Below are 16979 nucleotides of genomic sequence, written 5' to 3'. Positions count from 1 at the left end.
ACCAGAGTTGAAGAGAAAGAGAGGGAAAAAATAGATAAGTATCAAGACCTGAAAATAGAAATAAGAAGGATATGGGATATGCCAGTGGAAATTGTACCCATAATCATAAGAACACTAGGCACGATCCCAAGATCCCTGAAAAAGAATCTAGAAAAACTAGAGGCTGAAGTAGCTCCAGGACTCATGCAGAAGAGAGTGATCCTAGAAACGGCGCACCTAGCAAGAAAAGTGATGGACTACTAAGAAGGCAGGATGCAACCCGGAGCCCCACACTATAAATACTACCCAGTCGAATTGGAGGACTATGATAGAGCAAAAAAAAAAAAAATAATAATAATAATTCTTATTATTATCATTATTATCATTGAAAATAATGGCAGAATTTACAGAATTGATTTTACACAAAATTCTCTCAATTCTCCTTAGGAATATCAGTGTGCCAGAAAAACGAGTCACTAGAAGAATAGAGAGAATTTTGGCATAAAATTAATTCTGTAAATTCTGCCATTATTTTCAACAAAACATGTTTGAAAGAAGGTCTGTTTCCACCATACAATTATTATTATCATCATCTCTTGAACATGGGCCACAGATAGGGCCTGAAAGTACTCGAGTGTGGAGTAAAATAAAATGTAAATACTTATACATAAACACGTTATACACAGTTATTTTGTGGGTTTCTTTTTCAATTACTATTATTGTTTTTTTTTTCTATCACAGTCCTCCAATTCGACTGGGTATTCATAGTGTGGGGTTCCGGGTTGCATCCTGCCTCCTTAGGAGTCCAACACTCTTCTTATTAGGATCACACTCTTCTGCATGAGTCCTGGAGGTACTTCAGCCTCTAGTGTTTCCAGATTCCTTTACAGGGATCTTGGGATCGTGCCTATAGCTCCTATGATTATGGGTACAATTTCCACTGGCATATCCCATATCCTTCTTATTTCTATTTTCAGGTCTTGATACTTTTCCATTTTTTCTTTTCTTTCTCTTCAACTCTGGTGTCCCATGATATTGCGACATCAATGAGTGATACTTCTTGATTTTGACAATCAACGTCACGTCTGGTCTATTTACACGTATCACGTTATCTGTTCTGATACCATAGTCGCAGAGGATCTTTGCCTGATCGTTTTTTATCACTCCTTCAGGTTGGTTATACTCGTATTATTATTAGTATTATCTAGAAGAATCCAAAAATGTCATCAACCTGGAACTAAGCCGAAACCTCCCCACATCATGTTCATCTACAGCACGACGTTCCATCCGCGCCGTGTCCTTCACCTTTCTACGAACCCTCGAAACAAACGCCGTAATGAGATGAAGGGAGAACATAACCATCTCTATGCGGGGTGGGCGTTGACGCGTCGAGACTGACGGCATATTTCCGAGACACAAGGAGACGAGACCCGCAATTTTCATTAGGACTGTTTTCACGGAGGCAGAGGCAGATGCCAACTCAGAAAGCCGCGCGCGATCGATCCTGGCCAAGTGCTAAGGAGAATAAAGTAAATCGTTCGATGGAGTCCAAAGGGCATTTTCACATCAGCCTGCTTTCTTTTTTAATTGGAATTCGAGAATTAAATATAAAAAAAATAAAAATGTCTAAATACAAATTAAATGAGAGTTGGGCATTTATTTTCGGTAAATACAACTTGAATGAGAGTTGGGCATTCATTTTCGGTAAATACAACTTGAATGAGAGTTGGGCATTCATTTTCGGTAAATACAACTTGAATGAGAGTTGGGCATTTATTTTCGGTAAATACAACTTTAATGAGAGTTGGGCATTCATTTTCGGTAAATACAACTTTAATGAGAGTTGGGCATTCATTTTCGGTAAATACAACTTTAATGAGAGTTGGGCATTCTTTTTGGAAAAAAGTAACGTTGGCAATTATACCAAAAACAAAGAAATTGTTGAGACTCTACCTCACTGTTGGTCTGCCGTCTAGCTGGGCGTCTCGGGAATATTCATGGCTTCTTACTCCAAAATATGGATCCGGTTACAAAACGTCAAAGGTTTTCACAACTCTGTCGCAAGGACCTGAAAAACAACCACTACAAATTATATTGATGCTACGGAAGATATATGGCAGAAAGTAAAGCAACTGTAAAATAAGTACAAGCATTTAATGTAACGCATATGTACGTGGAACACTTCACAAGAAGGAGAAAAAAAAAAAAAAAAACTTGAATTTCCCAAGTCTTTTTTTTTTTTCTTCTTTTTTTTAAGCCTCTCCAGGCAATCTTGCGGCACAGGTAAACGGTCATAAACACTAAAACACACACAGAGAGAGAGAGAGAGAGAGAGAGAGAGAGAGAGAGAGAGAGAGAGAGAGAAATTATTGAGGGTACAAGAGACATTTGCAAATCATAAAATGGAGAGTCAATTTAGCATTTGCTAGAACCTTATCTTACGAAATGCGTACGTGATAAAATTCTGCTAGATTTATCTATATTCATATAACTTACTCTCAATGCATTTTTTTTCTCACCAATATCATTACTAATATTACCAGTATTATGATTACTATCTTTTACGCTACCTGAGCTATTGTGTGGATAAGTGCCGTTTATTCATTTTTTTTATCATGTTGTCTCATGTATCTAGATTGTGTATGTTACTGTCTGTATTTTGTATATTCCATGTATATGGCCCTGAGCTGAAATAAAGGATATATTATTATTATATTATTTGTTAAAGATGATGGCAGCATCAGTGAATTGATTTTATATATGGTCTTTTCAATCTTCTTATTATTCTCTTCTCATCAGGGCTGATATTTGCTAATAGCTGGCCGATGTTCATATCTCGGTGAAAGAAATGTTTTCTAAAAATAATAATAATTTATGATATGATAACAAAAGTGGTTAACAAATCTTAGTCTAAGGGCGTAACGGAATTCCAACGTTTCCAAACCGTATCATCGGTTCATTTTTCAAGGAAAGGTGAGCTTGAACTGATGAAATGGGGTCGTTCGGCGGTATTTATTGTGTCCCAGGTGCTCTGTCTGATGGGCGCTGCATTTTCATTGGCTGAACAGAGGATTAAGTCCCTGAGTCAAGCCGTCTTGCAGAGGTGGAAGCTCGCACTGCTCTTCTCGTGCGGACGCTGCATGGAGACTGGGAGCGTAGTATTGGGAAGGTCATTGCCGATAGACGGGGGCACCTGATTGGCCCGTTCGATCGGCTCTATGGTGCTGGCGGGCGGCGCCCTTCGTGCCACCGTCGGGAGGAGTGAAGTCTCTTGGGTGGTGTTGAGGCTGGGTCTCTCCTTCCCGATGTGTAGGGCCTCCAAGAGGCGGAGGCGACGGTGGTCTGCTGCCTTATCGATAATTCTGATATTAGGAATAATGTCATTCCTAGTTATCCTGGTATTGTGGACAGTTTTGGCATGATTATGGATGGCGCCTTCCTGAGCGTGGCAGGATATCCTCTTCGAAAATCGCATAGTCGTCATACCAATGTAAGCGCCGGGGCATTCCCGGACAGGGCATTTGTACTGGTAGACAACGTTAGTTTTCTTGAGAGGGTCCTGCAACACGGGGGCTGGATTGTTTTTCATAATCAGGCCACTGGTCTTCTTGCTCTTGTAGTAAATTATTAGTTTCACTTTTTTCGCAGGGTCCGTGGGGGAGACGTTCCTTTCTATGATGGTACGAAGGGCTCGCTCGTCCTCTTTGTATTTCTTATGAAATACTCCCTTGTAAAAGAGAGTGACGTCTTCAAGGGCGGTGGGACGAGGCTCCTGCTGATACCACTTATCGATGTTTCTGCGAATGCATTTAGTGATGTCCCGGTTGGAATACCCGTTGTTAATTAAAACTTGGGCAACACGTTCTAATTCAGTGTGCGTGTCCTTCCACGAAGAGCAGTGTGAGAGAGCTCTCCTGATGAAGGCGCTGATCGCAGTGCGCTTGTATCTCTCTGGACACTCGCTCTCGCCGTTCAGGCACATGCCCAGGTTTGTGGGTTTCGTATACACCTGTGTTACGAAGCGCTCCTCTTGTTGCCCGACGAGGACGTCAAGGAAGGGGAGGCGACGGTCACGGCAATGTTCGATGGTGAAGTTGAGTCTGCTGTGGTCGTGGAAGGCTTGTCGCAGGCGCTCTATTCTTCCTCAGGCGCCTGTCGATCACATCACTCTTGTAATCACCGCGTTCCGTGAGGGCCTCGGCCAAGAGGAGGGGCTGCAGGGCGTCCGTAGTACGTATGTGCCTTGATCGAGTACCTGCTGGACACCATACACAAGCATGAAGATCAAGGCACCATACGTACTACGGACGCCCTGCAGCCCCTCCTCTTGGCCGAGGCCCTCACGGAACGCGGTGATTACAAGAGTGATGTGATCGACAGGCGCCTGAGGGAAGCTGCCAAAGAACTCCGAGCGAAAGAGGATGTCACCGTCCGTCGGGCCGATAAAACCGCTGCGTTTGTACTCATCCGCACTGAAGAATACCACCACAAGTTGGATGAGATACTGGCAGACAGCAGCAAATTCCAGAGAATCACCAAGAACCCGGTAGATGACATTAAACGTGAGGCTAATAGGATTATTGAGACTGTCAATGCAGCTTCCAATGCCCTTCACTTGCTGCCGATCGTAGGGGACTACGACCTTGGCTACATATACGGGAACGTTAAAAACCCATAAACCAGGGAACCCGTTACCGCCCCATTATTAGCCAAATTCCCGCTCCTACATACCAGCTTGCGAAGAAGTTGAATACTATTTTGACTCCTTATGTTCCAGATGACCACAGTTTGAAGACATCTGCCGAGTTTTAGAAGCACTGAAAACACCCCCCGACACCCCCCGGAGGAGTTATTGCATCGATGGACGTGGAGTCCCTCTCACGAACGTCCCGTGGATGAAAACAATCCAGATAATCCTGGATCGTGTATATAGAGACGACTCCACGCCCCCATTAAACATCCCTGAGCATGCCCTCCGAAAACTCCTTGAAATTTGTACAAAAAAGGCCCCTTTCTCCACCCACAGAGGACACATGACACACAGAAAGACGGAGTAGCGATGGGTTCATCCCTCGGAGTACTTTTCGCGAACTTCTACATGGGTGCTGTGGAACGTCGGGTATTCGCCAACATCGAGAAGCCGTCTATGTACGTCCGGTATATTGACGACACTTTCATCAGCGCCAGCACGGTGGAAGAAATAGAGCGCCTGCGACAAGCCTTCCACGACCACAGCAGACTCAACTTCACCATCGAACATTGCCGTGACCGTCGCCTCCCCTTCCTTGACGTCCTCGTCGGGCAACAAGAGGAGCGCTTCGTACACAGGTGTATAACGAAACCCACAAAACCTGGGCATGTGCCTGAACGGCGAGAGCGAGTGTCCAGAGAGATACAAGCGCACTGCGATCAGCGCCTTCATCAGGAGAGCTCTCTCACACTGCTCTTCGTGGAAGGACACGCACACTGAATTAGAACGTGTTGCCCAAGTTTAATTAACAACGGGTATTCCAACCGGGACATCACTAAATGCATTCGCAGAAACATCGATAAGTGGTATCAGCAGGAGCCTCGTCCCACCGCCCTTGAAGACGTCACTCTCTTTTACAAGGGAGTATTCATAAGAAATACAAAGAGGACGAGCGAGCCCTTCGTACCATCATAGAAAGGAACGTCTCCCCCCACGGACCCTGCGAAAAAAGTGAAACTAATAATTTACTACAAGAGCAAGAAGACCAGTGGCTGATTATGAAAAACAATCCAGCCCCGTGTTGCAGGACCCTCTCAAGAAAACTAACGTTGTCTACCAGTACAAATGCCCTGTCCGGGAATGCCCCGGCGCTTACATTGGTATGACGACTATGCGATTTTCGAAGAGGATATCCTGCCACGCTCAGGAAGGCGCCATCCATAATCATGCCAAAAACGTCCACAATACCAGGATAACTAGGAATGACATTATTCCTAATATCAGAATTATCGATAAGGCAGCAGACCACCGTCGCCTCCGCCTCTTGGAGGCCCTACACATCGGGAAGGAGAGACCCAGCCTCAACACCACCCAAGAGACTTCACCTCCTCCCGACGGTGGCACGAAGGGCGCCGCCCGCCAGCCACCATAGAGCCGATCGAACGGGCCAATCAGGTGCCCCGTCTATCGGCAATGACCTTTCCCAATACTACGCTCCAGTCTCCATTGCAGCGTCCGCACGAGAAGAGCAGTGCGAGCTTCCACCTCTGCAAGACGGCTTGACTCAGGGACTTAATCCTCTGTTCAGCCAATGAAAATGCAGCGCCCATCAGACAGAGCACCTGGGACACAATAAATACCGCCGAACGACCCCATTTCATCAGTTCAAGCTCACTTTCCCTTGAAAATGAACCGATGATACGGTTTGGAAACGTTGGAATTCCGTTACGCCCTTAGACTAAGATTTGATTAACCACTTTTGTTATCATATCAATAAATTATTATTTTTAGAAACATTTCTTTCACCGAGATATGAACATCGGCCAGTTATTAGCAAATATCAGCCCTGATGAGAAGAGAATAATAAGAAGAATTGAAAAGACCATATATAAAATCAATTCCACGATGCTGCCATCATCTTTAACAAAACATGTTTGAGAGAGGGTCTCCTACCTTCATATTATTGTTATGTTATTATTATTATTATTATTATTATTATTATTATTATTATTATAAACTATTCATCATTATGATCACCACCCTGACTGTTATCATTCCTAGTTCTAAAAAAAATCGAAAAATCTAACATAGTTAAATAAACGCATATTGTTATGGAGTAACGATAATTAATAATATAAAACTAATGAGATCTGTTTCAAAGAAATAAATATATTAGTAACTTCAAAGAAGAATATTTGACCATAGTCACTGCAAGACAGAAGTAGAGTACTTTCAAAATTACAAGAAACCAAATCAATATAATAATAATAATAATAATAATAATAATAATATCCTTTAACAGAACAGGAAACCTGCAACAACTTCAAATGAGAGACAGACATCCAGATCCTTAACTCATCTTCATAAGGGCACAATCTTCAAGATCAAAGTGCTAAGGGTCCTCTCTTGAATCGAACAAATAAACATTAGTCGACTTGGTCATGAGGTCGTACTTAATTTCTGCAACATGATAACATGCTTCGGCCCTCAGTAGGTTTCGGATTTGACAACAAAGCCATAACTCTTATATTCCAGAGCTGATGAGTTTGTCAACCTGTTTTAAATGTTGATTGTCAGTATTATTATTATAATCATTTGCCAGGCTGAAGTCCTACTTGGTAAAACTGAATGCTACAAGACCAATACGGAAGGCAGTCCAGTATGGAAGAAGAAATACAGAGGTAATAAGTCAACTAAAATTCAGAAATAACAAAGGAAAACAAATAAGATTATGCCTAAAAGCTATAAAATGCTATTCATTTGATCTGCCATGAAAAAAATCACTTGTTGGGAGTTCCCATGATTTTACTACATTATTGGGGAAAAAATGTCCTAATATAGTCACATCTGGAATATATTTGTGTTTTAAAAAAATAAACAAGGTTTTTTTGAATACCAAGAGAGAGAGAGAGAGAGAGAGAGAGAGAGAGAGAGAGAGATTTTATATTATCATCCTCAGCAGGAGCACTTTAGCTTTAAATAAATGTGTATACTCTAGACGAGGATCACACGATTATAATTCAGTATTAGTACGGTTTATATAAAGTTAAAGGAACGAAATCAGTTTTTAAGAGTCTGAATTAAATCCTATTTAATTTTGCAAGATTGTTCTGTCATCATTCAATCAACTTCGGACCATTCATGCGAACATACAAGCAACCAGCGACAACGAGACATTTACAGATGCGGCGAAATGCGCAACTATAGCAGGGAGCGCACCTGACAATGTTGACAGCAATTTTGACATCGTGTACTATCGGCAATAAAAATGTAATGTTGACAGCAATCAGCTGATTCCAGTTTTGACATCTGTGTACTATCAGCAATAAAAATGTAATGTGGACAGCAATCAGCTGATTCCAGTTTTGACATCTGTGTACTATCGGCAATAAAAATGTAATGTTGACAGCAATCAGCTGATTCCAGTTTTGACATCTGTGTACTATCGGCAATAAAAATGTAATGTGGACAGCAATCAGCTAATTCCAGTTTTGACATTATTGTACTATCGGCAATAAAAATGTAATGTTGACAGCAATCAGCTGATTCCAGTTTTGACATCTGTGTACTATCGGCAATAAAAATGCAAACAAAAAATTTACTGAAAAAAATAAAAACAAGACATCGATACTCGTCCACTTAAGCGGACATGCCATACATCGTTATGGAGTTCGCGTAAATCTATTTATACACATTAAATGCATGACTCTAGTTCATCAGCATCTCTATCAAAGGGAGTCGCTTGTGTGTGATGTTGGTAAAACCCTTTCCACAACAAGCGCGAACTTTTCAAACGGCGACTGCGCAAATATTTTGAATCATATTCAAAACATCACCAACAATAATATCGAGGAATAATATATTTTGTTGTGTGAAATTTTGCCGCATTCTTTTCAAGGCGAAATCTTTGATGCCATTCACAGGGGGTAGCTTTGGATTCATTTTTTCCAAATAGCGGTCGATTCTAATCCCTTTTTTTCGATGGGAACTATTGCGAATTCCCGTTTTTAGCGGATTCTAAAAAATTTTTGGCTGATAAAATATTTCTTTCACCCTGTAGGAAAAGAAGTGCACAAATTTCTCTAGATTTTTCTTTTTTTCTGCAGTGACAGAACAAAGACAGTTACTTGGTACCAATAACAACATCACGTTGGGAAAAAAATTATAGCTTTTTGATCTGAAATATTTTCCTATTTTTTTCTCTCTCTCTTTCTCTCTCTCTTTTTCTCTCTTTCGCACACATGACGGAATTAGGTGACAAACACAACCACGACCGAATTTTCCCTTTAAATCCAGATCATTATTATCATTAAAGGCTCTGAAATTTATTTGAATGCAATACTTTCTAACTTTTTTCTTAAAGGCAATTATAGATGTTTCTGCCTTCAGCTAACAGCTACGTATTTTTTTCCTATGGTTGTTTATGACATACTGTGGAATTCTTAATCAGTTTCACCTTTAAGATTATACAGTTTTTTTCGGTATTAAGAAATATTAAATTTGCGCGAAGATATATCAGGCTTACTTTCTCGGTATGATAAGAGACACTTTTTCATGTGACACAAATTTCGAGTTAAACTCTCTCTCTCTCTCTCATGAAATTTAAAGTAAAAAAGTATATCCTCTGCGTATTCAGAATTTGGGATTAGATTCTCTCTCTCTCTCTCTCTCTCTCTCTCTCTCTCTCTCTCTCTCTCTCTCTCTCTCTCTCTCTCTCTTCAAGAAATTTAAAATAAAAAGTATATCCTCTCCGTATTCAGAATTTAGATTAGATTTCTCTCTTCCTCTCTGCCTCCAAGAAATTTAAAATAAAAAAAAAAAGTATATCCTACTCCGTATTCAGAATTTTAGGGATTAGATTTCTCTCTCTCTCTCTCTCTCTCTCTCTCTCGCTCTCTCTCTCTTACAATCTCTCTTCCTCAAGAAAATTTAAAAAAATAAAAAAAAAGTAATCCTCTCCGTACTCAGAATTTAGATTAGATTCTCTCTCTCTCTCTCCGCCCCCCCCCAAGAAATTTAAAGTAAAAAAGTATATCCTCTGCGTATTCAGAATTTGGGATTAGATTCTCTCTCTCTCTCTCTCTCTCTCTCTCTCTCTCTCTCTCTCTCTCTCTCTCTCTCTCCAAGAAATTTAAAGTAAAAAAGTATATCCTCTCCGTACTTAGAATTTAGGATTAGATTCTTTCTCTCTCTCTCTCTCTCTCTCCAAGAAATTTAAAATAAAAAAGTATATCCTCTCCGTACTCAGAATTTAGCATTAGACTCACTCTCTCTCTCTCTCTCTCTCCTCTCCTCTCTCCCTCGCTCTCTCTCTCTCTCTCCCTTTTAAAAGTAAAAAAAGTATATCCTCCCCTCGGTATTCAAAATTAGGGAATTAGATTCTCCTCTTCCTCTCTCTTCTTTCTCTCTCTCTCTCTCTCTCTCTCTCTCTCTCTCTCTCCTCTCTCCAAGAAATTTAAATATAGAATAGTGAACGGACGACTTTGCAAGTTTACTGTACATAGCAGAAATGGAACCGAGATGAATTCTCTGCAGTAAATCATCAACAATTCTGTTACCACGAAAGACTTACTACAATCGCTACCCTGTTGCTTAGTACCAACTCCATGTCTTCGATAAAAGATACTAAATAAACATGGACAGACCTCACGGAGTAATTCTAAGAAATGTGAAGAAATTATTGTTACCTATTTTGGGATTTCTTGAATGCGCGGACATGCACTCCGGCGGAGAGATCATCAATAATTGATCTTTCTCAATAAAAACAAGTAAAAGATGCGCCGAAGAAACGAGTTTTCTGCAAAGCGTATAATCATGGCCACCGAAAATAGATCTATCTTTCGGTGGTCTCAGTATAATGCAGTATGAGCCAAGGTCTAGAGAGTATAGACCTTGGTGTGAACCACGGCCCATGAATCTAAGTGGCTTGGCCTATATTGTTGCCAGACGCACAATCATGGCTAATTTTAACCTTAAATAAAATAATAACTACAGAGGTTTGAGGGCTGCAATTTGGTAAGTTTAATGATTGGAGGGTGGATGATCGACACAACAATTTGTAGCCCTCTAGCCTCCGTAGTTTTTAAGATCTGAAGGCGGACATACAAAGCCGGCACAATAGTTTTCTTTTAAGAAAACTAAATAAGAAATCGTCAGCGATTCCTAACCCCATCAGCGTGATAAGTGAAAACCCTCATCAAAAATGGCTAAAATGTAGTTGCTCATAAGCATATTATCCCTTTCATCTCTTCGTTAGTATTCAAAATTGCTTCCTGGAGTTAGTTTTGGACATTCACCCAGGTGAGATGTCTCAAGTCATGTTTATCCGAACGGAAATAAATTACTGGAACAGCACCTCAAAATGAATGGCGAAAAATTACAAGAAGCACAGGCTTGTACCTATATAGCCCAGAAGGCGTTGGAAATAAAGAAGGAAAGCAGCTCTCCAATCCATAACAATGAGACTGTATAACCTACGTTCAGAAATATGGGGAAATTAATTGATTGATTTGTCTATGGTTACTAAAAATGGCGTCGCAAAAATAGGGAAAAGGTTCCCGGACCATGACGGAACATGGATTGAAAATATTGAGTATATTTCACAGAAAAGGTCCAATTGACAAAGTCGGTTATTTACACCATCCGTTACTTAACGAAACTTATAATCTGGACCAATTTTCATCAGAGAGCGAAGGAGAAGGATCGGCGCCTTCTCCCTATTTTCCCCTCATCCACAAACAGGTGTTGATTCAACCTTTCGTGATTCGTACCATCATCCTACGGCCGAGATCATTACGGGTTGGAGCCCTGGGTTTTCAAATCCCCACACGGCATCGCCGAAGTAAATCAGAAACCAATTCAAGCGAGATACCAGGGGATACCGTCAATGACAGAGTGGCAGAGTAGTATTGGTAGTATTATGGTCCTGATAATGAGCCTAATTCAAGGCGTTACGTTCGCCGTTTTGAATATTATGTCAAAGCGAGGCGCTTTAGAGAGCGTCATCTTTGCTGGTTAATGAGATCCATACAGAATGAACGGACCCCTCATCTGTATGAATGACATCCACACAGAATGAACGGACCCTTCATCTGTATGAATGACATCCACACAGAATGAACGGACCCCTCATCTGTATGAATGACATCCACACAGAATGAACGGACTCCTCATCTGTATGAATGACATCCACACAGAATGAATGAAGCCCTAATCTGTAATTTATTTATTCTCGGGCTCTCGTCATAGGGTAATGCCATATCCTAAATTCATCCAATTTTTCACAAAAATTCACAAGAATGAAGAGAAAATTTCAAAAATCTCCCCTTAGAAAGATTGGTTAAAACTACACTGAACGGACTTTCAGTTCAACATTTTTCTTCTTCCCAGCTGGTTCCCATTTTAATATGGGGTCGCCGCTTTGGATGAGCCATTTCCATCTATTTCTATCCTGCGCTTCTGCCTCATCAATTCCCTTCTCATGTAAGTCTCCTCTCACACAGTCTTTCCATCTCTTTCTTGGTCTCCCTCTTCTTCTTCCTTGAACCTCCATCCCCATAGTATGTCTCCCAGCGTGGTCCTCATCTCTCCTCAACAGGTGACCATACCATCTCAGCCTCCCCTCCTGCACTTTCTTTTGATACTTCCACCACCTTAGTCGACCCCCTTACGTAGTCATTTCTGATCCTATCCTCTCTTGTCACCCCAGACAATCGCCTAAGCATTCTCATTTCTGCCACATCCATCTTCTTCTCCACTGTTTTTCTCATGCTTGCTGTTTCCTACCATACAGCATTGCTGTTCGTACCACCGTCTTGTGAAATCATTTTTACGGCCATGAAAACAAGGGGTATAAATTAATAGCAAACCATACTTCATACAGGATATTAAACTAATTATATTCCTGACAAAATAGAAATACCAATAACAAGAATCTTTATTATATCTATCGTTCTATGTAAGCTGGTTAAACAAAACTCTTCTGCGACGATTTGGCAATGTGATGACACACCAGTAGTGAGGCATCATTGCCGTCAAAAGCGCCAGAGTACAGAGAGAGAGAGAGAGAGAGAGAGAGAGAGAGAGAGAGAGAGAGAGAGAGAGAGAGAGAGAGAGAGTACAAACCTTCGTCTCTAAATTATACTTGATAGAGGTTGAAAGCAAATAAAAAAAATTAAAATAAAACTTAAAACACCCACAAACACTGTGATCAAATATAAGAAAGGCAAAGCAAAGAAAAATATTTAAATTATTTAATAACTGAATGCCAGGGCAAATACGACAAATTTATTTCATTCGAGTCAAGATGTGAGTCAAATGCAAAAGAGACATCTACCTGTCAAGAGTATTGACCAATTAATTCTTTGGCAAATATTTTACTGCTATGAAACTCAAATCTGAAGAGGCAGGTAAGAAAGTTGTTTAAAACTAAAATAACAAGGCGTGATTCGACCTCCAGCTTACTTGGGCCACATGCTAAAATATACGGTCAAATAGTGCGTTGTTTCACCAACGAAAATTAAAATGAATAAGCTATATTTTATTAGAAATACTTGTTGTCTGCTGTTTGATGCGCACATTATTTATTTTTTACATTTCTTTCTAATAAATAAATCATAAATATCCTATCCTAAAATTCTTGTATCTCTAACTCAACGCAAAACACCTTTTTCAGACCTTTTTAGGCTTTTCCAGAGTGTTTTCCTGTCCACCCCCACCCCAAAAAAAAAGAAGAACAACAACAACAAGGTGGTTGGTAGGCTTACTCCCCTGAAATCCTGCAGCACCTATCATTACAAACAATTCACTACTAATACAACACACACAACGCAAGATATATCATATATATATATATATATATATAATATATTATATATATGCGTGTGTGTGTATTAGTAGTGAATTGTTTGTAATGATAGGTCATGCAGCTATCATTACAAACAATTCACTACTAATACACACACACAACGCATATTATATATATATAGATTATATATATATATATATATATATATATATATGCGTGTGTGTGTATTAGTAGTGAATTGTTTGTAATGATAGGTCATGCAGCATTTCATGGCACTGTGTGTGTGTGTGTGTGTGTGTGTGTGTGTGTGTGTGTGTATTATATATATATATACACACATATATATATATATATATATATATTTACATATATATTATATATATATATATATATTATAATATATATATATATATATTTAATAATAATATAATATTTATATGTGTGTGTATGTGTAAAATCATGGATGGAAAATGAACCTAATGTATTATGTAGAAGGGAATTTTGAGATCCAAGGAAACAATATTAGCAATACTATGTCCCCTCCCCCCGCCCACACTCTCTCTCTCTCTCTCTCTCTCTCTCTCTATCGAAGATGAGACTGGAAAATTACTTCTAAAGAAACGTTCCCTTACACCGACGAAACTTTTTTTTTTTTTACCTTTGGTACGGAATAATAACTTTTGATTTTCCGAACAACCACCGCTGTTGCTCTACACAGGAATGCTAAGCCAGTAAACAGAAAGTCTTCGAAAGCTGATTTCGCAAAGACAAATCTCAAAAGTACTTATAATTAATTAAATAGTAAAGGAAACCACCACGGACTTTAGATATTAAATGCCACTGGCAACTGGGGTGGTATTAACGTGAATGGCCTCTATACGACGGACTCTTTCAACTCCAGAGTCTCACGCAATGCGCTGACCTCTTCCGATCTCTCGACCTTGGCACGAACATTATTAGTTTAAGATGCGTCAACAAGACAGCAAAAATGATGTCGTCAACACGCGTCGGCTATTTGTCGCATCCATATCACAAAACAAGATGGAGACGAGTCAACGACCTCAAGCAGAGGACGAATCTTCGGAAAATTCTGGATGATCATATGATGCACTCTTAAATGCTATCAGTAACTCGTTCAATTGTATTCAGCCTGTTTTCCATTTGTTTATGACAGGTCTTGCTGAAGTGTGTACGAACTCTGGTTGTTTGTATGGTGTTTTTAAGTTTGCAAGGAACCAGTGGTTATTCAGCAACGGGACCAACAGCTTTACGTGACTTCCGAACCACGTCGAGAGTAAACTTCTATCACCAGAAATACACATCTCTCACCCCTCGAGTGGAATGCCCGAGAATCGAACTCGCGGCCACCGAGGTGGCAGGCCAAGACCATACCGATCACGCCACTGAGGCGCTGGACGCACTCTTCTAGTCGTATTTCAGATAAATCCGTCTAATACTAATCATTATTCTCTGTGACATAATTCATCTGACCAAAGCGTTGGCGTATGTTGGAAAAATGGGATTTCGCTCTAAATGAAATCCCACTTAGAGGATTTCACACAACTATCACACACGCATGCAAACAATATCTCTTTTAAACAGACACGGGAATATTAATGTATACATGAAAAATCTGGAAACCTGGAAAACTACACCGCTTCCTGCGATAGCCCTGGAAGAACCGTCCTGAGATGTCTCTCGTGGCTATCTGACGAGATGATTCCAAAAGTGACATTTCCGCTTTCCCAGACGAATTGAAGCTACATCTTGATCTTGACTGGCACGAGGGGAAGTGCTCGCCCTTCTTAGCATCGTAGCTTTTACATCGGGATCACTGAAGAGCCTTCATTCCAATGAGCCATGGAGCAAAATAATAGAATAGAACGTAGAATTTAGGCCAAATGCCAAACGCTGGAACCTATGAAGTCATTTAGCGCTGAAACGGAAATTGACCATACTAAAGTTTGAAAGGTGAAACATGAGGAAAATCTCGGAGTTGCACTAGGAAACAATTGTTAGGAGAGAGTGGAACGTAAGATGGAAGAAAGAGAATTTGAACAGAGATAAAGTAAAAGGAGTGAAAGGGGTTGCAGCTAGGGCCAGATGGGCCGCTGCAAAGAACCTCAAGTAGTATCTACAGTGCACTGCAGAAGGTGCACTGATGACACTAACCGCCTACGTGGATTGTGCAAAAGCTCTCACTACAGTTACCTGTACTTCATCATTATATCTTCGTCATAGTAACCAACAGTAATTATATAATGCATATCAGACATCAGTCAACTTTTAACAATGACCTAGTTTGAACTCACTTCAGAACACAACAGTCATTAATTATTTAAACTGGGGAATTCCATATTAACTACTTTTGCATATTCTTTGAGATTCACCTTACACCTGTTATTAAGAAAGACACTAATCATCACACAGCACAAGAAAATAATATATTTCTAACAACAACAACAACTTAATCATAACCAAAAAAATTAATTCAATTTTAACAACCACACGTTTATCGTAGCCTTGAAATAATTGGTAATGTTTTTGTTTAAATATCTTACGGCACCCAACATTAAATGCTCGCTAAGAGAAAATATACGAAAATTTAAACCTGTTATTAGTCACCAAACTGATCATCACAAAGAACATTAAAATACTTCAATTTTAACATCCACAGGATTATCATAGCCTTAAATGAATTGGTGCTGCTTTGGCTAAAATATCTTATGTCATCTATCATGAAGACATACGAAAATTGTTAACGAATTAAAAGACATCCAAATATTTAACCTAGCAAGGTATGTATGAATGTATGCGGCCGCGTACAGCTGTGGGGACTTGCATAAGATGCGTTCTTCAGCATGTAAAGATAACTCAAGAGTAGTGCAATTCAAACATGATAAAAACAAAATAGATGGGTATATCTAATGTGACAAGATCATTCATATATGAGTGTAACAAATGTAATGAACTATTACCGCTCTGCACATAACATAAAACTCTTTATACACTTTTCCTTCCGTGGTAGTATATTATATATATATATATATATATATATATATATATATATTATATATATATATATATATATGTGTGTGTGTGTGTGTGTGTGTGTGTGTGTCTGTGTGTGTGAAACTTAAAAAGACGTAACATGACCAACGGAACAAATTCGCAAAATAGGTACCCAATCATCCCAGCATCTAATTTGACATATTCGGCATATATGAAATCAACACTCAAAGTGGAAAGAGAGAGAAAAAAAGCGTAAAATGACCCGATAAATGACAGATTAATTACCCTTCCCTGACTGCCGACCGAGTCTGCTGTTATTGCTGGACGCGAGATGAGCATCCATTTATCGACTAAATTCAACCTATTCGCTAAAGGACAACATTCCTTACTCCTGCTACTATTTCCCCTCTCCTACTCCGCCTCCACTACACCTCCTACCCTTCTCCTCCTTCACTACACCTTCTCCTCCTCCTACTCCTACTACACTTCCTC

The 16979-nt window shown here is 39.9% G+C and overlaps 1 long non-coding RNA gene across 1 annotated transcript in view; it reads right to left on the bottom strand.

Annotated features, from left to right (window-relative positions):
• LOC135222701 (uncharacterized) overlaps nucleotides 1–16979 on the bottom strand; it is a 347322-nt gene that overhangs the window by 93401 nt on the left and 236942 nt on the right. Inside the window, exon 3 of the long non-coding RNA XR_010316313.1 lies at nucleotides 1933–2047. This is a non-coding gene — a long non-coding RNA (uncharacterized LOC135222701). The remainder of the gene's footprint in view (nucleotides 1–1932; nucleotides 2048–16979) is intronic.

Source organism: Macrobrachium nipponense, chromosome 8 (genome assembly GCF_015104395.2).
Source record: "Macrobrachium nipponense isolate FS-2020 chromosome 8, ASM1510439v2, whole genome shotgun sequence".
Lineage (NCBI taxonomy): Eukaryota > Metazoa > Arthropoda > Malacostraca > Decapoda > Palaemonidae > Macrobrachium > Macrobrachium nipponense.
This window is presented reverse-complemented; position numbering and strand designations above follow the sequence as displayed.